General features: G+C 39.2%; 1 long non-coding RNA gene across 1 annotated transcript in view; it reads left to right on the top strand.

Moving 5' to 3' along the window:
- Positions 1 to 7,570: 7,570 nt before the first annotated feature.
- LOC120526375 overlaps positions 7,571 to 12,156 on the top strand; it is a 28,260-nt gene continuing 23,674 nt past the window's right edge. Inside the window, exon 1 of the long non-coding RNA XR_005633144.1 lies at positions 7,571 to 7,609. This is a non-coding gene — a long non-coding RNA (uncharacterized LOC120526375). The remainder of the gene's footprint in view (positions 7,610 to 12,156) is intronic.

The following is a 12,156-nucleotide window of genomic DNA, read 5'->3' on the forward strand; positions in this document are numbered from 1 at the left end:
AGTGTTAAAATGAGCTATTTTAAATGTACTACTCATTTTATTTTTATATTTAAATGTAGGGTTAGAATTTCTGTTACTATTTATTTTTATTTTTACACTATTGTTTGGTCCCCCATGTACAGTCTCAAACCTGGCCTATCCTAAACTTCCTGCTGCTACATTACCTAGTTTAAACAATCCTCAACTAACTTACTTATTCACCGCCACTACACATTGGTGCCCCATCAGTTCAAATGTAATCTGTTACACCAGGACAAGTCCAAAAGGAGTCCCAGTGTCTCATAAACCAACAACTTTCTACCCTACATCAAGGCATTAAAGCCTCAGAATCTCATCAGTCTTACCTGAACTAGCAAGTGGCACAGGCAGAACTTCAAGAAGACAACCTTGTCAGTTGTGCTTAGCAGCCTGGCACCTAACAAGCAGCCTGACAGCTGGGTCGACCCTCCGCTCCGACCAAGAGCCTATACATCATTCCAGGAAGATCTCCCACCTGTACTTTCCATAAGGCAACACACCATGAAAAACTCTCTGTATCTGGAGCAAACCTGCACTTTAGTCTTTGTAATGATTGAGTCCTCCACTACCACAACCTCTGTCTTTCTGGGTATTGGATCTGAGGTGGCTTGTTTGGGCTTCTCATACCTGCCTACTACGCTAGAATTTTCAGAGACACTGTGTAGCTTTGCAATGACCTGAAAACAGTTTGACACTTCCAAATCTGTGGTTGATGCCCCCGGACAGTGTGTACCCTTTGACTTGCACCTACATCCGACTGTGACCCACCTATATCTACCTATCAGGTATGAAGTCTCCACTGCCAACTTAGGGGTAGCTCTCTAAAGGACTCCTGGGCCAGATTTGACAATTTTCTATTACAAAACATGGCAGACAACTCTACCTCCATCTGGCATCTCCTGCAGATGTAGCCTTCAAGGATGACTGACTCCTCAAAGCCATCCTCCAAAAACATCCAACACACAGTAGGAATTGCATTGTACTGGTCTCATTTTAAAAAGTTAAACTACTCAACTCTGTTTATTAAATTTAGATGATTTCACTGAAATTCTTAAAATGAATAGATTAAAGAAGTATAGGGAGTTGGCCCCTTAAGCTCCTGTAATACTCTTCCCTTCAATTGCCTGCTGTAAGTCTTTCTTTCTGTTTCTGTCTGTTTTCCTAACTTTGCACCCATTTTTAATTTTTTTTTCTTTGACGTCCTCCGCTTTCACTTTCACTGTTTGTATTCATTCCTAGTAATGAGCCCTTATGCTGTTGCCCTCTTAAATGCTCTAGCTCTCTTGACTGGTAAGAACTTATCTGTCAAATAAAATGTTTTGCACAGTATTTTTACACATGCTTACCGAAAATCTGCCTCAGTTACTTTACTATATGAGTGGTATATGGTGTTTTATCTAATTATTCTTTATATGCTTTAAATCTTTCCTATTTTTTTCCCCATTTACTTTTAACTACTAATCGGTATGATGCCAGTTATTTACTTACAGACTTAGTCAGTCAGTTTCTGCAACTACTTTATGCCTCATCTTGTCAATGTCAGTTTTGAATACAAATGCAAATAACTCTTCTATAAACGTCTCCAAACACTCAGCTACTTTTGCAACTGTATGGATGAAAACAAAGAAAATAAAAAAGTATTTTAACTAACTCTCACACATAAGTAACATAAAACACTCAACACTTCTTGCTTTTTCTTTCAATTCCACTTATAAGCATATCAGTATGTCTCAGTCTCCAATCTCAGTGTCATGCTCTGTCTCTCAGTGTGGTGGAGGCAGTAGTACAATGGCGTTTACTTTTTCATTCTCTGGTTTCAAACCAAGTGAGCTAAGGATATACCCTATACAAATGACTGCATCCCAATTGTGTACTGACTTTTATTTAATTTTAGATGTTGACCTCTTGCTTTCTTCAGCAACTCTACACATCTTCTACAATCCTCTTCAAGTGAGTGTCACCAGAGCAGGTTGTCTATTATTTTGACAGTTCCCTCTAAGACTTTATCTTACCTATTACCTATTATCTATGCTACTGGCATTTGAACACTTATAATGCTAATAAATAATGATAAGAATAATAAGAATACTAAAAGTAATACTACTACTACTACTAATAATAATAATCATCATTTTATTTATATAGCACTTTATTTTATATTTGCATGCAACTCAAGGTGCTTTCCACAGATTAATCAACAAAAACAATAAAGATATAATATTGTTACAGTGGAACCTCGGGTCACGAACGTCTCGAACCACGTACAAATCGGGTTATGACCAAAAGTTTGCCAAACTTTTGCATCTGTTCACGACCACACACTTGGGTGACGAACAAGCCAGTTTCCTTTCCGGTTCGTACGCGCCAATGATTTTCACACGTGTTCAGTCTCTCCCTGTGCATTCCCTGTGCAGTGAGCGAGAGAGAGAGAGAGCGCAAAAGGCAGTTAAATAACGCAACGGGCTTGTTTTTACAGAGACTGCTTCGAGCATTGTTTTAATCTTGTTGTATTTAATGAAGACTTTTTTCTATTGGATTTTAACCTCTACTTCACTTCTGTTTTTATAGGGTCATTTATTTATTGAAGGATTCTGAAAGCACTGCACTTTATTTAATTTGGACTTTGTTTTTGATTGTTGTTTTGTTGATTTTAATAAAAACACTTTGCACTTTTTGCACCATCCGATTGCTCCATTGTAGTGCCTCACTGTCGTGCTCATCGGTAACATTACCGACTGTGACAGGTTTAAGGGCGAGATGGGAGCATGCAGCTAACCCACATCTTCACAGACTTTACCTCAAAACTGTAATCTCCTCTCCAACCAGTTCCTCCTCGCTTCCTTCATGCCAGAACTCAACTCATGCAAGGTTAGTTTTCTTGGATGTTTATGGTTAGTTTTTGTACAAATTACGTATTTTTCAAGTGTCCATTTCCACTCAGTTCTGTAACAATCTCTTTTGAGTTTACAAGCTGCATGAGTTTTCCATTGATTGTTTTTTTTTAACAGGTCTCCCAGAGACTTTTAGGTTAGCTGAAATCCTCACCCTAACATTAAAATTGTCCACCTGACTATTAATATTTATGGCTGAATTAGAATAACAAACAAATTCCACTCAACTTTTACTATATGAAAATTCAGAGAAAGATGCTGTATCAAAATTTGTTGATTAAAAATATGTTCCTTTTTGGTTCTTGTTGCAGATATTTTTATGGCAAAGAAAATGGACGTGTAAGTTTTTTTTGGAAGAAATTAGTTCACGCTTTGTTTTCAGTCGACTAGATAACTGTAACGCACTCCTCTCAGGACCACCCAAAAAAGACATCAATCGATTACAACGAGTGCAGAATGCAGCTGCCAGAATCTTAACTAGGAAAAGAAAATCCGAGCACATCACCTCAGTTTGAACGTCACTACACTGGCTACCTGTGCCATTTAGAATTGACTTTAAAATATTGCTTATAGTTTACCAAGCCTTAAATAATCTCACTACATCTTATATTTCAGAATGTCTTACACCTTACACTCCAAATCGTAACCTTAGATCTTGAAATGAGGGTCTGCTTATAATTCTTATAAAGAGCTAAACTTAAAAAAAGTAGTGAGACGGCCTTCTGCTGTTATGCCCCTAAAATCTGGAATAGCTGATTGATAGAAATTCACCAGGCTGACATGGTGGAGCACTTTAAAAAACTGCTAAAAGCTCATTACTTTAACATGGCTTTCTCATAGCTTCATTTTAGTGTAACCCTGATATGCTGTATATGCATTGGGTTATCATTTTTATCACGGCTCCACAATCTGTACTAACCCCTACTTTCTCTGCTGTTCTTGTTCCTGTTTTCTGTGGTGCCAATCTGCACCACCACCACCTGATCAAAGCACCATGCAGTCCTTAAATTGATGGATTGAAGGCCAGATGTCCACATGACATCATCGTCTAATTCTTCCATGTGAAGCCTGAAGTCACACACAATGCAAATTTGGGAAAGGGTTACAGAGAGAAGACAGGGAAGAGACCACCATAAGGGAGAAGCAGTTTTATTCTAGGAGAAACTCATACATAAGCATAGTAAAAAAGGAGAACGCTTATAATGGAGTGCCACATTAGGAGGTCTGGAGGTGCATGAGAGAGAAAGGAGGACCAGAGATGTATGTGAGGATTGTTAAGGTTATGTATGATGGAGTGAGGACTTGAGTTAAAAGCAGTGTTGGGGTAACAGACAAGACCCCACTTCAAAGAGGTCAGCACCAAGGATCGTCTTGATGTTCTTACCAGTCTGAGCTGGTTATGGATGTGTTGAATAATGAAATAAAAGTCCAGTTCCCCCAAGATGTTTCCTTTCCCTTTGAATTAACATCAGTGAAACATTTCTATGGGTGTTTGGTTAAAATGTTAAACTGTCCCTTACTGATACTTTCCAGTGTTATGTCTGATCAGACGACATGACAATACTGAAGTGGCAAAGTTTGGTTTATAGATGAATACTTTAATCATTCTGCAAGATTGCCATAGTGCAATATGGCAAATGAATGAATGAATAAATATATAATACATTTTAATTCATAAATAAAAAAAGAAATAATAATAATTATTATTACTAGGGGGCTCCACCCCGTGCTCACTTCGCTTGCCCACCAACGAGTTTGGTTATCTGAATATACATATTTTAATTGGAATTGTTACATACTCTTTCAATTCCATTTTGCATCGCTTCTCTGTGATCATAAATATACACCTAACCGAATTGTGGTTTGTTTGAAATTAAACTTGTCATAGCTTTAATTGTTGTGGCACCACAGATTCTCATAGTGTATGTCCATTATTGTGTAAATCTACGTTTTGAGCATTGAATGATGCGAACGCAAAAAGATTATTATAGACTTGGATATTTTGCCTGTAGTGTTTGTGGATACGCCTCTACATTGGGAGGCAACACTACTTTTCACTGATGACAACACGAATTACATGATCTACATGTCTCTGACTTAAACTTTAAAGCCTTACAATATCTACATACTTCTGACATATCATTTATGTCCATATATTCGCTCTCTTTTTGCTTTTCCGTTATTTCACCGAGTAATAATTTCCATTTGTTTCTGCTAATGTGATCTTTACTTTCTTTTTTTTGATACTTTCGAATTTTACTACTTTCAGATTCTTTAACTTGCCTTTTGAATTCTACTGCTTTCATAGACTCTAACCTGCTAAGCATGTGTATCACACCAACACTTTTGAACGTCTTTATGAAGTATTTTATTTCCGACCCTGATTGGACCTATGAGGTTTTCAAATCCACTTGGCCCAGCTGATTATTACTTTCCTTATTTTCAGAATTTGCACATAGCTGCTCTTTCTCCTTCGCTTAGTCGATAATGTGCCATCTAGAATGTATACACTTTTTAAGAGCCGGGAGCACATGTGTGTCTGCCAAAAGCATTCCTACAACTGAGAGTTTAGATGTCCATGAAATTGTTTTAAATTGTTTGTAAGTAGGGCGTGACATGCAAAAGTCATCGCCTCACGGATCTTGCTTAGAAAGGTTGTAAAGTCTAGTCTCGTGGGACGTCAAAGTGTCTTTCTGAGAAGATCACATTGCGACCCAAGATGTTTTTATTATAATAGAGAGATTATTAAGTGGTAGAATGGTGGCCGTGTTGGCCATGTTGGCTCTGAAGCTTAGGATCTATGCCAGTTACTGACAGAAGACATTCTACTCCATTGGGCCCTTAACCAATTGCTCCAGGGCGCTATATAATAGCAGATCTTGTGCTCTAACCCCAAGGGCTATGTGATAATTACATTTCTTTGTACTTGTACAATTAAATTGCATTATTATTATTATTATTATTAAGAAAACTCAACCTCCCTAATAAACCAAAGGCTGAAAACAGCTGTGCTAAAATCCGAACAGAGGGCTTTATCATCGCTGCCCAAGACCAGGCCATCAAGACCAACTGCTATTCAACATGGCACAGATCTGCAGCGTGTGGGATATGTGGTCAATTCCAGGACACCATTGACCATATCATGGCAGGATACCCTGAACTGACCAAAACTTTATACCTTTATAGACACAATAAGGCTGCCACATACCTGCACTGGGACATCTGCAAAGAATTCAACATCAACACAAAAATAAAATAATGTGAGTGTGAGCCCCAAAACAGTAACAAGAAAAAGATAGCAGCACAGTCCAGGGGGAAATGCCAATACAGAGAGATAGTGAGATAAAGGCCAACAGATGAGACATCGTCATTAAGAACAAAGAAGAAAAAAAACCTGTCTGCTCAATGATATATCCACACCTCAATAAAAGTAACCAAGAAACTGTGAAAATATAAAGACCTTGAAATCGAGGTTCAGTGACTGTTGGGATTGAAAGTGACGATAATACCAGTAGTAATTGGAGCCCTCAGACTTATAAAAAAGGAATGGAGAAATATACCCAACAGACAGACATTACCCAACCTGCTATACCCTAACTACAGGGTCACAGGGGTCTGCTGGAGCCAATCCCAGCCAACACAGGGCACAAGGCAGAAAACAAACCCCGGTCAGGGCACCAGCTCACCGCAGGGCATACACACACACACACCAAGCACACACTAGGGACAATTTAGGATCGCCAATGCACTTAACCTGCATGTCTTTTGACTGTGGGAGGAAACCCACACAGACACGGGGAGAACATGCGAACTCCACTCAGGGAGGACCCGGGAAGCAAACCCAGGTCTCCTTACTGAGAGGCAGCAGCGAGACCACTGCACCACCGTGCTGCCCTATACACAAAAGATCTCGGTTAATATCAAAATGCAAGAATTACAGAAGATCACACTACTTTCAACATGTCATATCCTAAAAAAGGTACTGTCAATTAAATAAACTTCTTCCTCATTCTAACACTAAGCCCAAGGAATTGACCCGGTTATTATGTTCTATTATAACATGAATTCAAATGGACTAATAATTTTCAGGACTTTAATTATGTGCACAGCGTCCACTTATTCCATTCCAGAGTCACAGGAGCCTATTCAAGCAACATGTGGTCCTAAGCAGGAAACATCCCAGTCATTTGCAATGAAGAAAAACACTCAGATAATCACACTTACACATTCAGGCCACGCAGATAAACTAGCGTGCCTAAATAGAAAAGCAATGCAAACACAGAGAGAACATGCAAACTGCACACAGATGGCAGGTGATTGAGACAGGATTTAAACGATCTTGCTGAGATTATTTAATTTTACTTTTAGTGTAATTTCCTCCTTTCTCTCTCTCTCCGTGTAATTTTATTTATTCTGTTGTTGTTTTTTTACACAGGCTTTTCATAAGGAAGTCAGTTTTAAGATAAAACGTGGCTACATTTATATGGCCAGGTGCGGACATGAGGCTTATTTTTAAAGTCAGCTGATGGGTTAATTATCAAGGAAGGAAACACAAAAATGTGGGCACGTAACTAATGACCTTGGGGGCGTTAAGATGTCCCGACTGCTCCACCCCAGTCAGTATAATTAGCGGTTCTTGAAGGTTCCATTTAGCAGGTGACTGCGGATCCAAATCGCGTAAACTCCACATTGGATGGACGGTAAGCTACCTGTTCTTTCCTAGAGCTCATAAATGGGGTTCGCATTTATCTGCTAAAGGAAAAGAAATGTAAATTAAAAAGTGCGAAAACGATATTTAACAATGCATACTGGGTATTGTATCTTTAAGGCTGCTGGACTGTCCTTCATAAATAACACAGTTATGGTATTCATATTCTCCTGATTTAAATCACGCTTTGATTAAATTATAAGAGTACAGGTGTGCAGCGATGTTAACATGTAAGCACGAAGTGGGTCGTTGCTGATCATGAAAGACGCTATACGAATGTTCCTGGAAATATGACTTATTCGATATTACAGTTTTAGGAGCTTCTGTGTGGTTTCGCTGAGGACAATTCTGATTAAAGCTACTTAGCTGGGTTCAAAAGATCGCTTGGCTCTCTGTGTGCAGCGCGGAAGAAACTGAAGGAAAGGGAGGCGGAGGGTTGGTGGTCCAGATATACGAAACGGGGCTCGGAGAGACTTCTGAAGTGACAGAGCTGCATGCTGGATCTGTTAGATTGGCTCTTTATAATTAATTTATAACCACATTTAATAACGCGAGAAATCACAACCTGCATCTCAGTGCCTCCAGAATCAATCAAAGTTGTAGTAGTCGTGAAAAAAGAAGCAAATCTGCGACTTTAATTTTTTTTTTGGTTATTTAACAACTCCATTGTCAGTGTTTAATGTAAGAAACAATATTTCATAAACTATATTACCTGTGCACTGAAATCCTACGTGTGAGTGGAAATAACGGGGTCGCATGACAAAAACTTGAATCCAAAGTCGCAAAACCGCGCAGTTTTCTGTTGTGGGTAGAAGCCCCCGACATCACTGGGGAGAACGAAACGACCTGACACAGTTCAGTCTCTAACAGGGTTCAACTTCTGCGAACCGACTTCGTAACACTGTGCTCTATGAATCATTTCATAGGTCTTTAACATACAGCGCATTTCATTTAAAGTATTAAAATGCTTTATAGAACATAATGCACTATAATGCATTTAAAATTACAGGCCATCAAATTGCAAAAGGGTGACGTACTTGTCTTGATCGATAATCACTGGTCAGTATAAGCCTACGTCAAAAATAACAGGTCCTGTCTAGTTAGGATTTCTTCACATTTTGGGGGTCACATTAACAATACTCATTAGGTTCAAGTACTAAGTTTCATCGAGAAGGATGTTCTGCCAGTTTTTACTGCCCTATTAAATGTTACTGCCACCTGTGTCAGTGCTAGTGCTCCCACCGTGTGGTATGGAGACTGGGGTTCACATTCCAGGTGTCCCCTACATGATGTTCTCCCTGTATAGGTGTGGGTATCCTTGGGGAGAAGGGGCGGGCGGCTCCAGTGTTCACCCTGCAATAAACTGGCTCAAAGTCCAAGGATTGTTTCTGCCTTGTTTGTGCCCATTGATTGCCGGGATTGGCTCTAGCTGCCCTGGATAAGTGGGTTAGGAATCAATCAATCAATCAATCAATCAACATTTATTTATATAGCACATATTCATACAAAAAAATGTAGCTCAAAGTGCTTTACAAAATGAATAGAAAAATAGAAGACACAATAAAAATAAATAAACATAAGCCAACATTAATTAACATAGAATAAGAGTAAGGTCCGATGGCCAGGGTGGACAGAAAAACAAAAAAAACTCCAAAAGCTGGAGAAAAAAATAAAATCTGTAGGGGTTCCAGACCAAGAGACCGCCCAGTCCCCTCTGGGCATTCTACCTAACATAAATCATCATATTTTCATGGAAGGACCTGATGATGATGGTCACGTAGACTTCTGGCTTTCAGTCCATCATTGTTGGAGCATCATGATGCTTTGAGTAGGTGGTGGTGGCGCAGGCCGCCACCACAAAGAAACCGGAAAAAGAAACAGAAGAGAGAGTAGGGGTCAGTACGGATTTTAGAGCCACCATGAATAGTTATTATGAAGAATTGAACATACAGAGTATCAGGATTATGTTAAAGTGAAGTTATAAAAAGGCCATGTTAAAGGAAGATGGATGGATGGATGGATGGATGTGTTTAAAATGAGGGAATCAAAATGTGTCTGCCAACAAACAGAAATGTGAATTGCTAGAACTGAAAATCGAAAAATAAGATTTGAAGGATAATTTTTGACATTCATACTAATAAAAGAGATTTGAAATTTTATGATTTAAATATGTTCTCTTTAAGTTTAACACCTCTGACAGATCTAATGTGTGTCAGATTTGCTTATAACATTTCTCTACAAGGGTTCAAGAGGGTCTGTTAGTGACCAGTATACACAACCAAGTGAAATTCAGAGCCAGTAAGTTCTCTCTCATATTCTCCCATTTTATATAAACTGTTTGTGTGTATATATATATATATATGTATGTATGTATGTATGTATGTATGTGTATGTGTGTGTGTGTGTGTGTGTGTGTGTGTGTGTGTGTGTGTGTGTATATATATATATATGTGTGTATATGTGTATATATGTATATATATATATATATGTATATGTGTGTGTGTATCTTCTTCTATAATACACTACCATGGCTGTTCGTTTGTATCTCCAGGATTTCCAGGATTTTAAATAACCTGTAGCTCGCAAACAGTTTCACCTATTGAGTTGAAATTTGGTACACATATACTACGTGGCATCTACTATCCGCTTTCATGGTGATGATTTTTATTACTCTTTTTATTTTTATTTTATTGTAGAATCAACTCTCGGCAGCACGGAGCAGGGCAGCCGTGCGACGCATGCGTATGATGGGCGCCGTTCTCACTCCCTACCACCTTCGCTAATCATTCTTGAGGCAGATTGAAGACTTAAGTGCCAGCTTAAGTGAAAAATTATAGAAAATTTACTAAGTAATTACAATACAAACACTAACTTAGTCAGTTTTAATGTGAAAAGATGCCGACAAAGAAGAGAAGCAGCGGGTCACTAGGGTGGAGAAAAGAAGAGCTGCTCAGAAAGCAGCAAGAGCATCAACCTCTGAGCAAACGAATGCTAAACATACAGAGGAAGAGAATGAAAACTAGGAATGCTCAAGTCAAGTGTATTCACTGCACGTTATCGTGCATTGCGCCGTTGCTGGTATATATATATATATAATATGTGTATGTGTGTGTTTATACAGTGGAACCTCGGTTTGCGAGCATAATTCATTCCAGATTCCGCTCGCAGTCCAAAGCACTCGTATATCAAAGTGAATTTCCCCATAAGAAATAATGGAAACTCAGATGATTTATTCCACAACCCAAAACTATTCATATAAAAATGATTAATACAAAATATAAAGTAAAAATACATAAAACAAATTAACCTGCACTTTACCTTTAAAAAGAATTATGTCTGGTGTGAGGGAGTTTCTAAACTCTTGTGGGATTCCCCCCAACGGGACGACACGCGGAAGAGCGTCCCAAAGCAATCACAGTCTCCCAGCGCTGTAGCAGTTCGCCGTATAAGCGTATCCAAAAAGATCGCATACATGCTATAAGCGCCTGTCGTCTATGGGTCATACAAGGAACATTATAAAGATCCCGCTACAATAAATAACAGTGCTGTTGCTGTTTCAAGCTGAATAAAGCTGGTGTTGTTAAAGTACTGAGACTCAGCTTCGTGTTTTGGACTCACACTTTACAGCACACACGTGCGCGCGCACACACACACACACACACAGTCACAATGCTGTAGTAAACAGTATACGCTCGTACGGCTGTTGAGTATATGAGTGAGGCACGCAGACTCAGACGGAGAATAAGAGACGATTGCCCTCAAGAGAAGAGAGAGAGAGACACAGACACACACACACACACACACACACACACGAGAGACAGAAGAACCATCAGCTCAGTTGTGATCGCATGACGGTCAGCAGACAAAGTGTATCCATACTACTCGTATTACAAGACATCGCTCGTTCATCAAGTCAAAATTTATTAAAAAATTTAGCTTGTCTTGCAAAACTCGTAAACCAAGTTACTCGCAAACCGAGGTTCCAGTGTATTTATATATCTCAGGAAGTGTGTGCGTCGTGTGTCTGTCCGGCCGGAGGTGAGAGGTGGAGTCAGGGTAAGGAAACAGACAACTCACTTACCCGTTAATAAGACAAGCGAGGCCCCCATATCAGCAAAACGAAACCTTAAGGAAAGACAAAGTCACTTAGCCGCTAACATCGGCAAACTTGTATTCCTTTTACTTTTCCTCCTGACACTAATGCACAAGCAATGCGAGCACATCGGTAAAACAAGTCCTCCTAGGAGAGAGATGCCCAGAGTAGTTCCTTTCATTTTCCTGACATCTCTACATTTCAGTTTATTTTCTGATGATTTTAATAGTTTGTAGGATCCCGGCTTTTTACAGCACAGGCTTACATGGCTAGTATATATACTGTATACTTACATACACAGTGTATAAATTTTGTTGACTCGTCAATTAAAAGGCATGTTAACTATGTAGTGTGCATAACCCATTTCAGTCCTGTCTTTCCCAGCCAATGTACCTTCCCTTTCTCAGTTGATAGGCCCAATTGTGCCCCACCCAGCCTACCTTGGC

The sequence above is a fragment of the Polypterus senegalus genome, chromosome 3 (assembly GCF_016835505.1).
Source record: "Polypterus senegalus isolate Bchr_013 chromosome 3, ASM1683550v1, whole genome shotgun sequence".
Lineage (NCBI taxonomy): Eukaryota > Metazoa > Chordata > Cladistia > Polypteriformes > Polypteridae > Polypterus > Polypterus senegalus.